The following is a 22,024-nucleotide window of genomic DNA, read 5'->3' as shown; positions in this document are numbered from 1 at the left end:
CATTTACATTGGTGAAACATGTTATTTATGCTGTTAAATATTATACCACATTTTTTCCTTCAAACTTTTTTTTCTATTTTCCTCTAAAACCTGGATGCGTCTTATGGTCCAAAAAATAAGTACATGTTAGGTTTTTTCTTATTGTGGGTTAGTTCAGCGGTCCCCAATCTTTGGCACCAGGGACCGGTTTCGTGGAAGATAATTCTTCCGTGAACCCGTGTTGGCAGGGGATGGCTTCAGCATGATTCAAGTGCATTACATTCAAGCTCACCTGCTGTGCAGCCTGGTTCCAGTAACAGGCCACAGACTCGTGGGTGGGGGCGTGGTTGCGGGACCCTGGGTTAGCTCTTTGATAACTTTCTCTGATTCTTTGGGGGAAATTAGTTGATTTAAGTGTTTTTCCCCTGCCAGGGTTCATTTTGGTAAACCGTATTTTCCTAAGAAATTATCCATTTCATGTAGGTTTTAAAATGCATTTGCATTGAAGTAAGTACAGTAGACTTATGTTTTATCTTTTTTACATCTGTGTATTCCCTTTTTCTTTGACAGAATTTGTGTGTGCTTTATTTCAGTATTTTTTATTGTGGTAAAAAATAAGTAGCATAAAATTGACCATATTAACCATTCTGAGTGGTTAGATGCCACTGTTCTGTGGCATTACATAGATTCACATGGTTGTGCAACCATTAGCACATTCTTCTCCTGAACTTCTTCATCTTCCCGTACCGAAATTCTGGACCACTGAGTAATAGCTCCCCAGGCCCCACCCCCAGCCCCTGTTGTACTTTCTGTTTATGAACCTATTTTAGATACCTCATATAAATGGGTTCGGTTTTCTTAAGAACCAGGATTTTGATTGATTTGATCTGTTCTCTACAACATTAATTTCTACTTGTATCTTTATTACTGTCTTTGTAGTTTCTTTTGGTTTACCTTGTTCTTTTTCTAGCTTTTTGAGTTAGGAATGTAATTAATTAATTTACTTACAAAATTGACATAGGTGTTTAGAGGTCTGAATTTTTTTCTTATTATTATTTTAAATTGTTCCATGAACTCTGGTATGTAACATTTTCACGATCTCTTTTTCAGAAATTTCGAGATTTGTGTATATATTCTCTTTCATATAAGAGTTGTTTCAGCTTTTGGGAGGAAAGACATTTTTGTATTTTGTTTCTAGTTTTCTTTTTTTTTAATTTTGTAAGTTTTACTGATACCGATGCAGAGCTTGGTGAAATTTTACAAAATGAATTTCCCTGTGAAACCAGCACCCAGACATTACAGTGTCCACTTCAAGTCATCGTCACCCTTCTCTCAAAGGGCAGCTGTTATGCTGAGTTCGAGCATCAATGAGTTTGCCTGAGTTTGAATTTAGATCATTATTACATATGGTTTTGTCTTTAGATCTTTTGTTGAACAGTTTTGTTAAATGTATCTGTTGTTGCAAGTACTCTTAGGTCATTCATTCTTTTTGCTGTATAATATTTAATTTATCCATTTCTCCTTTTGGTGGGTATTTATAATGTTTCCAGTATTTCTTAAGTTCTGGTTTCTTTTGCATTATAATCAGAGGATAGTGTTTGTATAAAATATTTTATTTGTATAAAATATTATACAAATAATTGTATAAAATAAAATATTTTTATTTTATGACCATATTAATGACTTCTTCGTGCCTTAATATAGAAAGATTTTTTGTGTTTGTTCAAAAAAGGTGTATTTTCTATATTAGAGTCTAGTGTTCAATATATGTCCAAAAACCCACCTTACTGGTTATATTGTTTAGATCATTTATGCCATTACTTGTTTCCCCTTGAACTCTCTCTCATACTGAGTGGTGTGTGAGTCTTATTTATAGTGAATTTCTACTTATTCTTAGATTGACTGTAGTTTCTATTATTTGGCTCATAGATATTAATAACTTATTTTTTCATTGCGTGCTTCTAGATTTGTCCATTGAATTTTTTTGCTTAAATTTTGTCTAATGTGACTGCAATCTGATTATGTACACTTGCCTGATAAGTATTATTTGTTTATCCCTTTATTTTTAGCCTTTTTGAACAACTGCATTTTAAGTGTGTCCTATACAAACTGCATAGAGGTACACTTTGCTCTTTAAGCAAGTTTGAAATCTTCACATAGGCAAGGTAAGTTCATTCACATTAATTGTTTTAACTGATGTTTGTTTTTCTATCCTGCCATTTTATAATTATTGTCTGTATCATACTTATGTTTATTGTTGTGTGTTTTACCAGAGTTTTAAAAAATACCTCTTTCGATATGTTGGAAGAACTGAATTTTTCTTCCAGTGATTACCTTTCACTTGTATAATGTTTTTTAGTGCTTTTAATCCTTCTCACTTTATAACCTATCCTTTTACTATCTGTATGTCAACTTTGAATGGCATTCTTTACTTCTCCACCTATTACCCATTCAATAGTCAGTGATTTTATTGTTTGCTCTTTTTTCTCTTTCCTCTCTTCTATTATTTTAGTTGTATTTTTTAAGTTGTCAGAACTTGTTTACACAGCATTCTTTTTCCTTGAGCCCAGTCTTGTTTTTAATCTACAATTAAATACGTAAACTGCTCACTTAACTCATTAGTCCTTTTGCTTAAATTTTTTCTGTCATCACTTGATTAGATGGAGTTTAAATCCTAATGCATCCATTGAATTCAATGGATTAACTTCTTTTCTGTGCAGCTAGAATTATACTCTTGCATATCTGTAAGAGAACTAAAAAAATAGTCATTTAGGTAATTTTCTGCATCTGCCATTCAGTTGATGAGCTGGATTGAGAAAGGTGATTAAAATCTTTAGGAAAGGTGCATGTGGAAGTATTTTTGTGAATGCTTCCTTGTTCAAGTATTCTTTTTTCCCTCTCCAAGTATTCTTTTATGCCTGGATAGTCAAGGGACAACTTGAAGATACAAAATCTTTGTTTTCACTATTTTTAAGTTTCTTAAAAATGAATTTCTACTTTTGTCTTGCTTAATATACGGTTTTAATACATCGATACCAATCTGATTCTCTGTTCTCATAAGTTATCTCATCTTTTAGCCTGGAGGCCTTGAGGATCTTTTCTGTATTGTTCAAGTTTTATAGTCTCTGTAAGTCAGTATCCGTACAGTTTTTGTTCTTGTTAAGTTTTCCCTAGTTGGCTCTTTAAATGTGTAGTTTAAATTTTCTTTCATTTCCAGGAAGTTTTCTTGGATTACTATTTTACATATTGTCTCAGTGTTTGAATATGTTCTTCCAGAGTCTTTCTTGTACACAAGCATCTTGGAGTAAGTTTATCTCCACTTAAATGAGTGTTTGGCCTTTCTTGCCTTTTTTCTATAAGTCACTTCCTTTTGGCATACTTCCTTGTTTATCCTTTTCTTTTTATTGTTTTCTTTTCCTCAATGCCTTTACTACATTTGCATTTGAATTTATTCTCCTTTGGGCACCTTTTTATGTAATATTCATTTTTAATATGTTTTTTCTTCTATTTCTTAGTTTAATCAACTTTGTTCTGTTTCTTCCTTTTTTCCTCCATTTCTATTCTTAGCTTCTGTATAAGTGTTCTGCATGTTTGTTTGTATATTCACTTGTAATTCACTTTTGAGTGTTGTGTTAGTTTTCTTTTATTTCTGGTTGTTTGGGGGAGAAGTTTCATTAGATGAAATGCTTTAATTCACATTTTCTGTTTTTAATAGTAGTTTCATGTGAATGTGAGCTCTATTTATTTATTTAGTATTTTGAACTCCTCTTTATTTTGTGAGTAGATTTTCTAGTTGGAGAACTCTCTTTCCAGTCTCGCCTTCTCTGCAGTTCCTTTAATGGATTATGTTGGTTTTTAGGGGAGGGGGGAGTGGGTGGCTATCTTATTTTTCTTTTATTTGTATATATCCTTACTTTTTCTCTTCTTTATTTATTTCCTTTCTCTGCTGTGTCTCCAGAGGGGTACCGACATTCTTTAAACATCTAACTCTGTTTCACAAGCATTGCTTCTCCAAGGCTGCAACTTCTAGTTTTACTTGCTTTCAAGCCTCATTTCTGTGCTCAGTTTTATGAACTACCAAGCCTTGACTTAAGACTTTCTTTATTTTCAGGGGTGTTGTGGAAATTTCAGTCCTCAGTGTGTTTCTACTCTATTTTACAGAACCTCTAATCTTTCCTCCCCTATCTCTACCCATAGGCTTGCAGTGGTGTGTGGTGCAAGCTGGGTTGGAATTGTTTATTTCTCTGCTTGTAGGCAATTTGAAGGCTATTATATTGCCTCCTATTAATGTTTGGGGGCATGAGTTATATGTGACTTTTTTGTTCTTTGTATAAATGTATAGATGTTTTTAGGGAGGATGTGTGGTGAGATTTGGAATGCAGTGGCTAAAATCCTCTTAAGTCTGGAAGTCCTGCCAGGCCAACATAATCTTAATGTCAGATATTGTAAAGGATGTTCATTACAAGAAAAAAAGTATAAGGCAGTCTCATTCATGAACATACATGCAAAAATCCTAAAAAAAAACAATTAGATCTATAAATGTAAAAGGATAATATGTGATAAAAATGATAACGAAGGAAATAAACCATACAGTTATCATTAGTTGCAGAAAACACTAAAATTTAACAGCTACTCATGATGAAAAACTCTTAAGCAAGCTAGGAAGAGTAATTTTAGGAGTATCTATAAAGAAACTTATAGCATATTTAATGGTGAAATGATGAAAGTTTATCTTCTGAAATTGGGAATGAGATATGGATGCTCGCTATTACCACAATATGCTGTAAGTTCTAGCCAGTGCAATAAGATAATTAAAAGGAATAAAACATGTAAGAATTGGAAGAAAAAATTCAATATATGCAGACAATGCTGTTTTATATGTAGAAACATCCAAAAGCATCTAATGTATATAAAGTTGTTAGCACTAAGCAGTGTGTTTAGTACAGTTGCTGAATTCTCTGTATCCATGAACAATTAGAAAATAGAATTAATAAGGTGTCTATTTATTACAACATTGAAAATGCAAACATATAGGAATCAACTAGCAAGAAACTTACTATACCTTTAAATAAGAAACTATAATGTATTTAGAGAATTTAAGGAAAAGGTAAATAAAGGAGGAACAGATTACATTCATGAAATGAAAGGCTAACTATTATATAGATGTCCATTCTCCCTAAATTGATCCATAGATTCTATCCAACCCCAGTCCATAGCCTGAAAAGTTTTGGGGGCTGGAAATTGACTATTTGTTTCTAAAGTTTGTATGAAAATGTAGAAGCTCAAGAATATCAAGACACTCTTGAAGAACAACAGGGTGGCAGGACTTACCAGATATTAAGAGTTATTATAAAGTTCATAGTATTTAAGGCAGTGTGGTATTGGCATAAGTATAGGTAAATAGATTAAGGAAACTGAATAGAAAACCCTGAAACAGACCCACATGTGTGTAGACATTTGACTATGTTAACAGCAAAATAGTATGGAAAGGATGGTCTTTTTAATTTTATTTTTCAGTTACCATTTACATTCAGTATTATTTTGTATTAGTTTCAGATAGACAGCATAGTGGCTAGATAGTCACATACTTGCAAAGGTGCCACCAGTAAGTCCATACCACCCTGAACACGGCTGGTCTAGGATGTTCTTTTTGATAATTATTGTGCAGTCCCTGAAATAGATACCCATAAATGTCATTTGACCATTTGCCCTCTAACTTATACCATACACAGATAAGACTATAGATCTAAGGTAAACAGTTAAAAAAAAAAAAGCTTCATGGCCTAAGAGTGTGGGAAAGTTACTTAAACAGGAAACAGAAAGCCCTGACCAAAAATGAATAGATGCTAAATTGAACTAAATTAATATTAAGAACTTCTGTTTACTGAAATATGCCATTAAAAGTAGAAGAGTAATCCATGGACTGGAAGACAATGTTTGAATCACAAGTAAACTGATATGTCTCCTACCCAGAAAATTTTAAAGACTCAGTTGGAAATCACTAAGAAAGCCAGATAATCCAATAGAAAAATGGGTAAGAGACTTACCTACACAAGCACTTTAAAAGGGGATGTGCAAGACTTCTGGCCAAAATGGAGGTGTCGGTAGACACACTGTGCCTCTTCACACAACCAAAAGAAGGACAACAAATACAAAAAAAACAGAACTGACAGAAATTGAACTCTATGGAAGTCTGACAACCAAAGAGTTAAAGGAGAAACATTCATTCAGGCTGTTAGGAGGAGTGGAGATGGGCAGCCAGGTGGAAAGGACTCATGGCAAGGTGGGGGCTGCTGGACCAGGGGTAGGGGCGTGGAGGCTTACATACTGGGTGGTCCCGCATTCACGTGCAGATAAACAGGAGGAACAGCGAGGAAGCGAGACCGACCAAACAACCCAGGGTTGAGGCGGCAGTGGGAGAACCTCCCAGCCTCAGAGGAGAGTTTGTTGGAGAGACCAACAGGGACTTAGAATGTACACAAACCCACGCTCCCCCCTGCCCCGGGATCAGCAGCACCAGGAAGGGTCAATTTGCTTGTGGGAAGTGGAGGAAGTGACTGTAATCTGGCAGAGTGGAGCAAGCAGCACTGTTCCCTCTTGGACCCCTCCCCCACATACAGTGCCACAATGCAGCTACCTGTGTTGCCCCTCCCTGGTGAAAACCTAAGGCTTCCCCTCATACTACCTAACAGATATGCTGAGACCAAAAAAAAAAAAAAAAAGCCCAAATGTAAGAACAGATCAAAGCTCCAGAAAAAATACAACTAAGTGAGAAAGAGATAGCCAACCTATCAGGTGCACAGTTCAAAACACTGGTAATCAGGATGCTCACAGAATTGGTTGAATATGGTCAAATTGGAGGGGAAAAAATTAAGGCTATGAAAAGTGAAATAAAGGAAAATGTGTAGAGAACCAACAGTGAAGGGAAGAAAACCAGGACTCAAATCAACAGTTTAGACCACAAGGAAGAAATAAACATTTAACCAGAACAGAATTAAGAAACAAGAATTCAAAAAAAAAAAAAATGAGGAGAGGTTTAGGACCTCCAGGACATCTTTAAACATTCTAACATCTGAATCATAGGGGTGCCAAAAGGAGAAGAGGAAGAGCAAGAAATTGAAAACTTACTTGAAAATATAGTGAAGGAGAACGTCCCCAATCTGGCAAAGGAAATAGAATTTCAGAAAGTCCAGGAAGCTCAGAGAGTTCCAAAGAAGTTGTACTCAAGGAGGAACACACCAAGTCACATCATAATTACATTACCCAAGATTAAAGATGAGGAGAGAATCTTAAAAACAGCAAGAGGAAAGGAGAGAGTTACCTACAAAGGAGTTCTCATAGGCTATCCACTGATTTCTCAAAAGAAACCTTGTAGGCAAGAAGGGGCTGGAAAAAAGTATTTGAAGTCATGAATGGCAGGGACCTACATACAAGAATACTCTATCCAGCAAAGCGATCATTTAGAATGGAAGCGCAGATAAAGTGCTTCCCTGATAAGGTCAAGTTAAAGGAGTTCATTATTACCCAGCCCTTATTATATGAAATGTTAAAGGGACTTATCTAAGAAAAAGATAAAAAATATGAACAGTAAAATGACAGTAAACTCACAGCTATTAACAACCTAACCTAAAAACAAAATCAAAAACAAAAACAAACTAAGCAAGCAAATAGAACAAGAACAGAGTCACAGAAATAGAAATCACATAGAGGGTTATCAGTGGGGGAGTAGGAGAGGGAGGGAGGGGGAGAAGGTACAGAGAATAAGTAGCATGGAAGATAAGTAGAAAATAGACAGGGGAAGGGTAAGAATAGTATGAGATATGTAGAAGGCAGAGAACTTATGTGTACAATCCATGGACATGAATGTGGGTGGGAGGGGGTGTGCAGGGTGGAGGGGAATAAAGGGGGGGAATGGGACAACTGTAATAGCATAATCAATAAAATATATTTAAAAATAATGGGACGTACAGATGGTTCATAAACAAATGAAAATAAGCTTAAACTATTTGTAATGAGGAAAGTTCAGTTTGAAATAGTAATGAGATATAAGCATATAATCATCAGATTGGCTAAAATGGAAAAGAACTGGCATTCTTTAGTTTTGGCATTCTTATACCTGGTTGGTGGGACCATAAATTGGTAGAAGCCTGTTGCAGAATTGCTGGGCATTGGTGACTAAAGTTGAAGATACACCTACTTTGTGAATCAGAATCTCTCTTCTAGGTATACACTCAATAGAAATGCATGCATGACCGTACCAAGATATGCATGGTGGTGTTCACAGCAATGTTATTTGAATAGCGTTCTTTGGAAACCCAAATGTTCATCATCGGTAGAATGATCAAGTAAATTGTGGTGTATTCATATACTATTCAGTAATAGAAATGAAAAAACTTTGGCTACATGCAATAACAGTAATAATGTCGCATGCTTAATGTTGAGTAAAAGACCCTAGACATTATAGAATCCATAGTGTAAGATTTCACTTCAGTAAAATTAAAAAGGGGTGCTAGGAGTGAGAAAAGTGATTTTCTTTGGGGAAGAAGAAGGGATGTATAACTGAGGGTCACTTCTGAGGGTGTGGCAGTGCCGTGCCCTCTTTTCTGATCTTGATGACGAATACCTGGGTTTGTCCACCTTATAATAATAAATTCAAGCTGTAAATTTTTGCACTATGAACTTTTCTGTATATGGGCAATACTTTCAAGAAAAAGTTTTAAAAATTAAAGTAGAAAAAGAAAAGGGAGGAGGCATTTGAGTCTAGTACACATTTTTAAAAAATACATAATCTTTATTACATAGTTTTCCATATAAATTTTTTATGTAACTTAAAAAAATGCCTTTTTTATCTTGGCAATGTGGAATTTAAATGCTGGATTTATCTTATATATTCATTTATACTAAAGTTTGACTATAGTTCTCTTTAGCTAGTGTCTAGTTTTTATTTGATTCATTCTTAACTGTTAATCTTTCGATGGAAATCACTTTGGTTTTTGATGCTTTTTCAAACCCTCTTTCCCTGTAAGTTCTACACGTGTCCAGCCTTCAGCGGAAGTCCTACTGCTCTGTAAATTCTTTGACAGCTTCAGACCTCATTAGTCTTCCTTTCTTCTGTAGCCTACAGGAGCAGTTCTCTAAGTGTGGTATGGGGCTCCTGGAGGTCTTCAGGACCTTTTCAAGGATCAGGAAGGTCATACTTATTTTTGTAATTATATGAAGACAGTATCTGCCCTTTTTAATTCAGATTTCTCTCAGAGCATATAGTGCCATTTTTTCCCCAGAGGCAACATGATGATGGAGCCACAGAATCTGAAAAGACTATTCAACACCCCTTTTTCTAACTAGATGTGCGTGAGACTGAATTGTCTTCACATACTGTAACCAAAGCAACACAAGCACAGTAGATTGGATTCATAAAGCACATATGAAAATCCAGCTGTGTTAAGCTGGACAGTAAAGAAACTTGCAAAAATATAACTGCCAATAATTTATTTTGTCTTTAGAAATACATTTTCCTTTCAAATGTATTTGTTAACATAAGTTTACCTTGTCTTCTTTAATAATTTAATAAATATTTAAGACATTTCTGTCTTAATTTATAGTAGGGTAAATATTGGTAAATATAACTCATGAGTAGTATTGCTCTTAGGGGTTTTAAATTGCCAGAGGTTCTGCAAAAATTTTTGAGAATTGTTACTTCATACAGCAGTAGTTCACCTGGGGGATTTTTAAAATGCTGTTGCCTGTGTCCTAGTCCCAAAAATTGTGATTTAATTGGTCTGGGAGTTTTGCATAGGCTTTCAAAGTTTTAATGATTTATAGGTGATTTTAATGTATAGGAAAGCTTGGGAATTGTACTGATAGTTTGGAATGGTGGTGTATCATATGCTTATGTACCTTTTGTTTTTGTCTTCTTGTGAAAGTTGTAACTGTGGTTCCCAAATTTGTACAAAAGAATCACCTGGGGAATCTTAATTTCATTTTTGGTTATTGCCCTTATGTAGAGAAACAATGGCTTTGTTTTTAAAATAACTTTTTATTTTGAAACACTTGGAGATTCAGGAAGTTGCAGAAGTAGTACAGAGAGGTCATATAAACTGTTACACTTTCCCTTCATTCATCCAGATTCCCCTCGTGGTTTAACATCTTGTATAAATATAGTACACTATCAAAACCACAACATTGACATCGATATAATCTGTAGACATTTTTCAGATCTCACTAGTTTTTACGTTCACTTATTTTTGTGTTCTCTGCACCCTAATCACTTGTATAGATTTGTGTAATTACTGCCATGTTGTCAAGTTACAGAACTTCCCATTACCACAGGGGAGCCCCTCATGCTTTTTCTTTGTAGTTGCTACAGCTGATTTTGTAAATTGACTTGTGTTGTGTTACCTTGTTGAACTTGTTTTTCAGTTCTAGTAGTTTTATTGTGGATTACTGAGGATTTTCTACACATAGGATAATGACATGTACTGGTCATGAAATTAACTAGCAAGACAGTTTTACTTCCTTTCCAATCTGGATGGTCTCCCTCCCTTTCTCTTTTTGCCTACTGCACTGGGTAAAACCTCCATTACAACATTGAATAGAAGTGGTAAGAGCAGACGTTCTTGCCTTGTTCCTGACTTTAGGGGGAAAACATTCAGTTCTTCACCATTAAGTATGATGTTCTAGTTTTTCCATAGATGCTCTTTATCAGGTTGAGGAAGTTGCCTTCAGTTCTAAGTTTGTTGGACATTTTAATCATAAATGGATGTTGGATTTTGTAAAATACTTGTGGGGTTTTTTTTTTTGCATCTATTGAGATCATGTGGTTTTCACATCTGTATTCATGAGGGATATTAATATATAGTTTTCCTGTGATATTTTTGCGTGGTTTTGGTGTTAGGGTAAAATTGGTGTTTTAGGATGACCTAGAAAGTGTTTCCTCTTATTTTCTATGAGAAGCTGTGAATGATTGGTATTTCTTCTTTAGACATTCACCTGTGAAACCTTTTGGGCTTAAGCTTTTTTTTGTGGGAAGATTCTTAATTGTCAGTCAACCTAGTCTTTTAATTTGCTATGAGTTTATTTCTCAATTTTAGTCAGTTTTGTCGATTTATATGTTCTCAGAAATTTTCCTTTTCATCTAACTTGTCTCAATTTTAGTCAGTTTTGTCTATTTATATGTTCTCAGAAATTTTCCTTTTCATCTAACTTGTCTAGTTTGGTGGCATAAATTTGTTCAGAGAATTTCCTTATAATTCTTGTAAACTTTTGTATGGTTGGTAGTGATTGACATCTTGTTTCTTTCATTCCTGATTTTGACAATTTGTGCTTTCTCTCTTTTTTTCTTGGTCAGTCTAAAGGTAAGTCAATTTTATAAATATCTTATGCTCTAGGAAAATTTAACCTCAAAATTGTTAAAAAATGACTTATCTCACATGTGTGACTGTTTTAGACTAAAGAATCTTAGAATGATGATTGTCTGGGACTGTTTTTTGAAAGTTAAACTAATATTTAGTATCTGTAAAAATAAGAAGAGAGAAGCTAGATTAAAATACAAAAGTAAATAAAATATCCAAGCTAGAGAATGGGAAGGGTGATGTTGATTTGTTATAAACAAATTATTTAATTTAATAATAATTATTTTGCTTACCTTTTATTGAGTAATTTTAGATGATAGATGAGTAAATTTTGGTTACTTTAATATTGCGTGGAATATATGGGTGAATAGTCCAGTTTCAGACAAATACTAAATTGAAGTGCCAAGGATAGGAAATAAGGTTGAAAATAATAATAGTCCTCCTTTACTGAGGAGACATTTGTATTTTGGGTTGTTCTGCAGATATTAAAAAATCTCATATACATTCTCACCTTGCCTATTTTACTGTTATTTTTTTCCCCTGTGAGTTTCTAAAAAAGGGGGCGGGGAGAGAAACATGGCTTTCTTTGCATTCCCCCGGACCCTGATTCCTATAGATATGGTATGTCCTTGTGATGACCCTTTTCCACCTGGAGATGACACTCCTAATGGTAATGTGAACACTGATTATGTATGGGCGTCAGAAATGAGTGAAGTGGCAAAGGAAGTAATGAGGCCAGGAAAAATGAAACTGAGTCATGCTGGAAAACAAATGATTTCTAGAATGGCTGCAGTCCTGAAACCTTCCATGTTGAAAATTGGAGATGCCTTGTTTTCCAGTAATTTCGGACTGTATATTTTTGCCTTTTTAATACATTAGATTTCATTTAAAAATCACCTCTTAAACCTTTCCTTTTAGAGGAGTATTAGGAGAGATGCTAATGAATATGAATGTGTCCCAAAGTTGGCTTTCACACTTTTTTCCCCTCAGAAGTGCTGTAGCATAGTGTAGCTTAGAAATATGTGTAGTTTTCCATTGCTTTCAAGAACGTCTGCAAGAATGTTACTGAACAGTATGACACTTTCAATGGGCTTTGTATAAAAGCAGCCAAGCATTAGATTCATATTTTGTAGAACCTATTAGCATTCAGATTTCAAACGTCTGAAGTGCTAGATTTACATATTATACTTTGGTGCTTGTTGAACCCTCCTACAGCCCCCACCCCTCAATTCTAGTGTCAGCCTTAAAATATTTCCGGTAAATTTTGAATTCTTTTTCTTTCTTTCTTTTTTAAAGATTATGTTTGTTTTTCTGGCATTGGTTGTTGCTGAAATGAGGATCCTTTAACCCTTATCTGGGTGGATGGAATATAATTTCTGTTCCTAAATTGAGTAGAATTTTATTTACCCTAGTCTTATTAAAGTACTAAAATAAATCATAAAATTTAGCAAATTTCATTTAAATTTGTTCCCAGTATTTCTGAAATGATAGAGAAATAAAGAATTAGCTGGTTAAACCACATTTTTAAAAAGTTGAATAAGCCCTGGCTGGCATAGCTCAGTGGATTGAGCACGGGCCTGCAAACCACACGATCGTGGTTTGATTCCCAGTCAGGGCACATGCCTGGGTTGCAGGCCAGTTCCCAGCTGGGGACTCACGAGAGGCAACCACACATTGATGTTTCTCTCCCTCTCTCCTTCCCTTCTTCTCTAAAGATAAATTAAAAAAAAAAAAGTTGAATAAGTTCCTGGCTGGTGTGGCTCAGTGGATTGATTGCTGGCCTGGGGTCTCAGTTTCTATTCCCAGTCAGGGCTCATGCCTGGGTTGCAGGTAAGGTTCCCAGTAGGGGGTGCTCAAGAGTCAACCACACACTGATGTTTGTCTACCTCTCTTTTCTGCCTCCCTTCTCCTCTCTAAAGATAAGTAAGTAAAAAAAAATTTTTAAGCTGAATAAGTAGGAACCCAGAGCAGTTTTGAGTTGACCAGAGCATTTTGATCTGTTCCCTTTTTTCAGCACCAGAAGCAGACACAATAATACTGTCCCTTCGAAGGCCGTGTTTTCATGCTGTGTTTCTGGTTATGGAGTACTGAACTTAAGCCTAGAATAGTTTTACTACTTTTTTAAAGTCACTAATACTTTCTTGCTGTCATATATAAGTTGCTTCTTTTTCTTAATGTGCTATTTTTTCTTTTCGATGAAGTCTCCTGTGTGTGTATATATGTATGTATGTATATATATGTATGTGTTTAGTAGGATTATTACTAAACTTTTATGAGTTTAACTTTTGCTGATGATTGCTACTTTTGGAAGGAAAATAGGGGTAAACTTCACACATCCTTGTTTTGGTCAAAGGCAGTGATAGGAGATGGGTAGCTTTATATGTCTGACAAAGATGGAATAGTCACAAGTGACTTGCCAGGTTGCAGACAAGTCCAGACAGAGGAATTAGTCGGAAGCCTTCCACTCTTGTTCTAACCGAGCCGCTTTGTTCTAGCTGCTTGGAGTTCTGATGAAAATTTTATTTAAAAGAGAAAGTTCTGTTAAAAAAGTTATAAAACCAATGGTAACTTTTTGTAAGCAATGGTTTTGTGGATAAGGGGTCTCAAGTTATCTTGTCATCAACGGAAAGCAATTAGAACCATTTGGTTTTTGCTATTAATGAACCGGTGTCTACTAGAGATTATCTCCTTGACTGTCATGTGTTATAAACTAGGCTTTACTTTTAGAAGAAGAAGATATATAGGATGCAATTAGTTCCCTCCCCCTTATCTGTGGGGAATACATCCCAAGACCCTCAGTGGGTGCCTAAAACCACGTATAGTACCAAATCCTATATATACTATGTTTTTTCTATGTTTATATACCTATGATAAAGTAAATTAGGCACAGTAAGAGATGAACAACAATAACTAATAAAATAGGGCAATTATATAATATACTGTAATAAAAATTATGCAAATGTGGTCTCTTTCAAAGTGACAAGTACAATGTAAGTACAATATAAGTACAATGTGCTATGCTTACTTTTCACTTAAAGAAAGCGCTTTATGACTTTTCTATGGTATATCTGAGTTGCCAGCATCACCACTCTTACACTTTGGGGCCATTATTAAGTCAAATCGTTGTTACTTAAATGCAGGCTCTGTTTGCCATGACAGCTGATGTGATAACGTAGATGGGCAGGAAGCATGTGCAGTGTAGAGACACAGGACGGAGGGTGACTGCTGTTGTGGATGGGATGGAGCAGGTGGCCTGAGATTTGATCATGCTGCTCAGAACGGCGTGCAATTCCAAACATATGAGCAGTTTCTGGAATTTTCCACTTTTTTCAGACCATGGTTGACCACAGGTGACTGAAGCTGTGGAGAGGGAAATAGTGGATAAAGCGGGGATGCCATGGCGATTGTTCAGCTTTCGCCTTGAAATCATGTTAACAGGTGTGGACTTAAATATATTGGCTGAAATTGCTTTTTGGTCCTAGAATCAGGAGTAAAGGTACTTTCTTTGAGTAGTTATTAGGATTATGGCTTGCATACACTGAATTCTGTAATACCTCAGATTCTCCTTTACAAGTTTCTTGTGGTTCACCTGAAGAAAATGATTCAAATGCTCTAAGGGATGCCTTTCACACATGTGTCATTTCTACTTCATTTAATGTTACTGTTTTTTTTTCTTTTACCTAGTTCCAATAAATGCTATTTTGCATTTTGGAACACCATGGGATGAACATATATGCAGTCATATGTGGACGGCCCCGACTGAACCTGCTCCCATGTAGGTTTTAGATTCAGGGCTAGATGACTGATTTCTCTTAGGGTCTGATGAGACATAGTTGCAATTTGTGTTCATGTAATGGCTTTACCATTTATTAACTGTGTGGTTTGGAGGACATTCCTTAACCTCTATGAGCCTTGATTCCTCATCCAAGAAAACTATGTCTACTTCCCAGAGTTGCTGTAGGAGTAAAGGAGACCACTTAAATAATTGAGGGTTGAGCACCATACCGAGAATAGAAAATCACCCAGTAATTGGTAGAATAAAGAACAACGGCAGCATAGAGCCAGAGACAGGGAAATAAGGAATAAACTGACAATGACCAGAGGGGAGGGGGGAGGTTGATGACAGAAGGAAGAGGGGGAAGGGTCTAGTCAAGGAGCACGTACGTAGAAAGGACTCCTGCACAAGGACAACAGGGTGGGGACTGACTGTGGGAGTGGGGTGGGGGGTGTGGATGGAGCGGTGGAGAACAACAGGGGAAAAATTGGGGCAGTGGGAGAAAAATTGGGACAGCTGTTATTGAATAATAAAATAAATAAAGGTACATCCTTTGAAATTGGTAAAAAAAAAGCGCAACAATAGCAAGAAAATTCTTAAGAAAGCTTCAGATCCATGTGTATGTTTTGAGACCACACCTTCAAAAGAGGGCCAGAAACTGGTCCTTTTTAAAACTATCAATAGTCTTTTAAAACTATCAACATATCTTCTAATAGGTAGATACCTTGAGGACATAATAACTCAGTAAGAAAGATGATGACAGGTACCTCTATGGATATTGAAAATGAAGCTGAAAGAAATTAATGCTAAGTTAGAAATTTGAAGCCTGGAGTCTTAGTGAAAAAGAACAACAAATAGGATAAAGTGTGGGTGACATGCATCAGTTTTCATAAGATTGCCTGTTTGTATAATAATTTTTGGTGTTAAGTGTCTTAATTGCATCACCGTGTTTGATGCTTATAGCAATCCTGTACCTTAGCTTATTATTCAAATGGCCCTGGTTTGCCTGGGGGCAAGTGCCAAAGGCGCACACAAGGATCAGCAATAGTGGAACTGTTTTCCCTAATGGGTGAGACACAGAAAAGTTCACATGGTCACACACAGCCAGTGTATACATAAAGCTGGTTCCAGAATTCCTGGTGATAGGCCAGGGCTTGTTCCCCAGACAGGCCTGTCTGTGCCCCAAACTGGAGCTGTTAGAGTGCAGCTAGACCCTAGGGATCCTCAAACCCAAGCAGGAATCCTTTTTCTGCTAGGTGGTATTTTCATGGGAAATTTCTTATTCCATTGGAAATTGTTTATTTTTTAAAAACAAGTTTGAGTATATATTTCTTCGATTAATTTTCTAGAAAAGTGTCCCTGAACACGCTCTACTATGGGGTTTGGACTTTCTTGAAACTACCCCGTGTTTTACATGTACAGTGTCCTTCTTCTCTTTCTTACAACCTGGGCAGTGTTATGATGAAGCCACTCTAGCTTTGTCGTTCTGCGGATGTCCTTCTGATGGGGCGGCTGTGTCAGGGCCGTTTCAGTCTCCTCAGATGGCCGCAGCAGATAGTAACAGGAGTCAGGGTTATGGTTCCACCTAAGTAGGCCAGAAGGCTTGCGAGTGCAGAAGCTCGAAGGCTCATCAGTGGAGTCAACCGCCCCTGAAGGGCCAGAGGACTCAATTCAGTGAAATATGTGTGGGCTCAACTCATTGAATATCTGACCGCCTGTAAGATACTGCATTTTTGTCTAAGTTTAAACCCCTTTTAAGTGGTCCTCTTGGTGCTCACTTAACCATCCCCCCCCCCCCCAAAAAAAAAAGGTACATTGGCTTTGGTGGATTATGGAACCCAGCAAACTTTATAACAAAGACACTAAATGACTAATCTCTGATACAGAGATAAATAGGCATCTTTTTTTGGGGGGGTGCCTATTTTTCTCTATATCAGAGATTAGTCACTTAGTTGCAAGAAGTTAGTAAAGTAACAGAATAGCGGAGCCTTAGCCTACTGTTTTCTCTTGACGGCTGACTGGCTTCTATTGGAACACATATGAAACATCTCAGGATTTTCAAGATCTTTGCCATGAAAGTCCCTGACTGTGGCAAAAGAGTGTGTCTTATTAATTCTTAGGAAATGCTTGCCAAAAGTACTTCTGAGTGTTTATTTTTAGAGTAAAAGTAACACTTTAATTTTCAGTACTAAGCAGTGAACATAATTCTTACGGAACAATAGTCCTAGGATCTGGAATTAAGACTGCAGGGTCTCTGATAATCTAATCTGTATTTGATACATTTATTGCAGTGTATTGAGAGTTCTGGTTGTTAACCAGTGGCATTATTTAGTACAGAAATTTATTAAACTTATTGGAGTTTACTTATGATTGTATTCATTTATTTGTAATTGCCAGGCAAATGATATATCTTGAGTTCAGTCACGTTCTTAAAGTAATGAATGTGTGAAATAGTCTTCAATTTTGTGCTCAGTTATCAAGGGAACATTCATAGGCAACAAAGAAACACACGAGATAACTATTCAGGAATTTTAGTTGCAGTATTTGTGTGTTGAAGGTACCTATAGGACAACAGGTTTTGGAATACCTTGCGGAGTCGGCAGGCGCTGCCCTGAAGCCTGATCTTACAGAAAGTTACAACCGTTTCAAAGCCTTTGTTAAGTCAAAAAGGAAAAGGAAAGAAAAAAAATGGGTTTTATTCCTTTGGTAGTTCTGATAGGTTATGCCAGATGGCCAGCAGAGTGGGGGAATACTAATGTTTCATTCTCCGGGAAAAGCGTTACTTGGTGGCAAATTTCCTCCTTGGAATCAGAGCTTCAGTCATAAAATACCAGTATATAATATATGGGATTCTCCCAAGCAATGGTATAGAATGCATTATGCAGATAATGTATCATAGAATTGTATACTTGAAACCTATATAATTCTATTAACCAATGCCACCCCAGTAAATTTAGTGAAAAAACATCGCACATGTCAAAATATTGGCAGTGTGAGAAATAAAAGAGTAAGTGAAACCATTGGAAACTGAACTTCTAATAAATGGAACACAAGTTAAAAAATAGTGTAGAAAGCAAAAAAGAAAGAAAAACTTTTTAAAAATTGACTAAAGTGAGCCAACACATAGTTATAATAAATAACATTTCCATATCCAGAAGAAACAATAAATTGATAAGAAATTGGGTAAATACCAGATAAGATCAGAGGGGACACAGTCCACGGGAATAAAAATACATGATTTCAAGATCAGAATGATACTGAACTAATGATCAGAATTTAAAGAGCTGCAGTTTACATTACCCTGGGTTGGAGTATCTCATGCAGCTCATAGGCCACACAGTCGTGCCTTCAGGTTTGGGGCTGGGTCATTTTAGGTAGACCCATAAATTAGTTTTTTAAAAAATAATATGGTATTAAGTTAGATAACTAATTTTGCTTCATTTGATTGGTTACATGGGGAGATTTGTAGATTGAAGCATAACATACATTCCTGTTTTGATAAGTAGATATCCTCATGGTTTGTTTGACTAATAAATTATAAGCATCCCGGAGGCAGAAGACTGGTTCTTCATCTTAGAGTTTTGCATAATACCTTACAGACAGTAGGTGTTTGGTAATCTATGTTGATGTTAGAAATTTGGTAAGCATTCACTGCTGAACCTGCATGTTGACAGATCATATATCCCAGAACAAGCTTATTTTGAAAAAAAAACAAACTATTGACCCGTTATTGCTTTGCTATGTGTATATTTTGCTAATATTAATCTCTGGCCCCAAATACATAATAAAACACATGGCCTTATTTTATGACTGGTTGTTTCTAATATCAGTGGTGATAATCGCTGAGGATGGTGTTGTAGAAATCTCATTTCATAGGCCTAGGCAAGAAAGAAAGGTTTTAAATGGCTTCTGTTAGATTGGATTTCTTATTGTTCTAAAACTTCTGGGTGATTTAGGATTGTATGGAATACAGAAAGAGTACTGTGCTTTGATGGCATAGAACCCGAGTTAGAATATGATGCTCTGAAGGGACTTCATTTATTGTATAGTCTTGACTTTGTTTATAGAATTTTTTGTAAGACCTTCTGCACTATAAGATGATTTTAAAAAAATTCTGTGTTTCTTAAGGTTCCTTAGTGGTTTCATTTTGTACATTTTTACCTGATTTGGAGCTTCTTTTGGTGTAAGGTAAGGACTCAATTTGACTCCCCCCCAATGGGTATTCATTTGTTACTGTAGCATTTAATGAATAATGCTTACCTCAGTGATTTCAATATCACATTTATTTTATGTTGAGTTTTGAGTAGGGATTAGTCAATTTCTGCATTTCCTAAACTGTTCCAGCACTACCTTATTTTAATTATTGTAGCTGTGCAGATTTTTGGAATGTCAACCAGTGGTCACTGGCACCAGTGCAACACCAGCAGGAATCCTCAATTTGGAGTGTGGTGAAGAAGGCTACTTCAGTGCAAAGGGTTTGGCTGTGATACAGTATGGCTGTGAGTGCAGCACAGCTCTGAGAACAGCATGGTTTGGAACAGGTCAGTAGTGTTACAGCTCAAGCATAAAACAGAATGCCTGGGGAACAGCCCAGCTGTGAGGTAGCTCTGGGGTGACACCCCACTCTGGCCAGACAGCTCTGCTCTACTCCAGTCCAGTATGGACTGCTCCACTCTGCCCTGCTCCATTCTACCTCCTCTGCTCTGTTCCAGTGAGAAGTCTGGTGAAATGCAGTTTTTGGTGGAAGGGAAAGTGTGCTCTCTGAGCCAGAGAGAAGCTGACTTATGTAAAGAGAAGTCCCCATCCCTGGTCCCTGATTGGCCCATCCTCATGCAAAAGAGGGCTCCAGATCCTCATAGTTTGATTGGCTTATAAAGCAGTGTTCTGATTCGTCAGAATGAAATTGCACTTAAGGTTGGTGAAGATGCTAATGGGGACATGGCTGCACAGCTCTGATTACACCAGGAAAGTCTCTTACGCATTGATTGCAATAGGATTTCAGGAACTCGTTTATAAGGACTGACTTAGAAGGCAGAAACACAGTACAGGCAGGCAGTTCAGAGCAGAGGTAGGCAGCTGTAGTGCAGGCTTCTCCCTGAACTGTGGGTTTGCATGAGAGGCTCTGTTTTTGCATTTGAGCCCAGTTAGCCACCACCTGCCTTCTTGGTAGGTATCTTCTTTTTCAGGGTCCACAGGTAGCTGTTAGGGATGCTCTGTGGTCTTCTTTTTCAGAATTGTCTATCTTTGCTTGTTTTTCTGTATCTTAAAATCAGCTTGTCTAGTTCCTAAGAGAATTGTTGGGGATACTTAAAAAACCTCCCTCTGTGATGAATCATGCTCTGGTTTCTTAGAGCCCCATCTGTGTGATAAGTCTAGAGACTTGGTTTCGAACCTAATTCTGACATTAAGTGGCTCCGTAATAAAATACAGATTTAGGTTTTACTATTTTATACATGTTTGCAGATGCTTTAAAAGAATTACTGTGTACTTGCAGGGAGGTGTTTTTTTCCCCAGTCTCTGGGTACAACTCCTGTAAGAATCCTCAGAAATCTTTAGTGTTCCATTAAAGTCTTGATACTTGGAAAAGTTGGAGCTAAGTGAATTGGAGTTCTCTGAGCTCTTTTTTGTTCTAGGATTCAATTCTAAGTAAATAAAAGTCTATCATCAGTGCAATCAGGGATTGAATTTAAATCATTGTGGCCACTGAAAAGTCTACTCTACCTAGAGAAATTACAGAAATGGTTCTTGGCAAGATCATTTGTCTGTTTCTTTCTTTTCCTCTCTAAGCAGTTGGTGTTTTGAAAAGAAGCATATTGTCTACATTTTTCAGTGTTCTCTAAAAACAGGATGAGGGAGTATGTTATTTTTGAAGCATGTAACATAATAGCATCTTAAGCAGAATTAAGTACTTGAAAGCTTGGATTCTTTGTGTTGTCATAGTTGACTACCATGGTTGAAATGTGTGTGTATACATGTATCCTATTCCCTTTCTGAGTGTTCATTGTTAGGTTGAGCGAGAACACTGAACAGAATGATTGGTTTATGGGAGAAGACTGTCAGGCTATGATAATTCTCAAAAGTCAAACTTCATATTTTGAAGGGTAAATTAGTTCTATAGTTTGTATGATTCTGTAACAGATTGGAAAATAGTGGAACAAATAAGGAGAGAAAATTGGCCTTCATCTGTTGGTGAATGGCAATCACCATTAAATTAAGGCGAGTTTTTTAAATGAAGAGACAGTTCTTTTTGCTACTTTTGGAAAATTATTTTCAGGATTCATTGATTTAAAATTGCTTCAGGACTTAGAACATTCTAAAACAATTTACCAGAAATCCTATAGTCCTGTCAAGGATAATATTCTGAAGTAGAGCGTGAGGTTTGGGGTTTGTTGAGTCTAGTTATACCAGACTCATTCTATTTAAAGAGTGTAAATGATGTTCTTGAGCAGGAATACATGTGATAATCAGACAAATGTGATATAAATCACCATTATTGAAATTGGAAAAACTAGAGAAGGGAGTTCAGGAAAAACAAGAATATAAGCAGATGATGATTCTACAGTATAAATTCGAAAAATTCAAGGTGCAAGTCAGTTTATTGAATTCTCAAATGCTGCTTGTGTGCCAAATAGGAATAGAATATTCAGGAATGTGGGCCTTCTTAAGGTAAAGCTCTTGATGGGAGGGTGCATTTTTGTTCAGGACCATGTGTGACTAGAGTGACCAGAATCGGAGTCCCAGCTCCTGTGGTGCGGTGGTGGTAACTGGCACACAGTCTTGGGAGGTCTGTCCTGGTCCAGCCTGCTTTGGCCAGGAGGTGGCTGGGTGGGGGGTCCCAAAATCCAGGGATTACAGAGGTTATTAACCACCTGTGTCTCTGTGACAGTCAGACAGTACCGCAGAATTGACTTTCATTTCA

General features: G+C 36.6%; 1 protein-coding gene across 3 annotated transcripts in view; it reads left to right on the top strand.

Moving 5' to 3' along the window:
* Nucleotides 1-22,024, top strand: part of WASF3 (WASP family member 3) — a 151,394-nt gene that overhangs the window by 10,968 nt on the left and 118,402 nt on the right. For 2 of the 3 annotated variants that reach the window (XM_037137146.2, XM_037137143.2), the window contains exon 2: nt 2,049-2,144. The exons of the other annotated variant lie outside the window; for it this stretch is intronic. The gene's annotated coding sequence lies outside the window, so the exon portion shown is untranslated. The remainder of the gene's footprint in view (nt 1-2,048; nt 2,145-22,024) is intronic. 3 annotated transcript variants of the gene reach the window in all.

This window comes from Artibeus jamaicensis, unplaced genomic scaffold (assembly GCF_021234435.1).
Source record: "Artibeus jamaicensis isolate MK-2021 breed Jamaican fruit bat unplaced genomic scaffold, CSHL_Jam_final contig_793, whole genome shotgun sequence".
NCBI lineage: Eukaryota > Metazoa > Chordata > Mammalia > Chiroptera > Phyllostomidae > Artibeus > Artibeus jamaicensis.
This window is presented reverse-complemented; position numbering and strand designations above follow the sequence as displayed.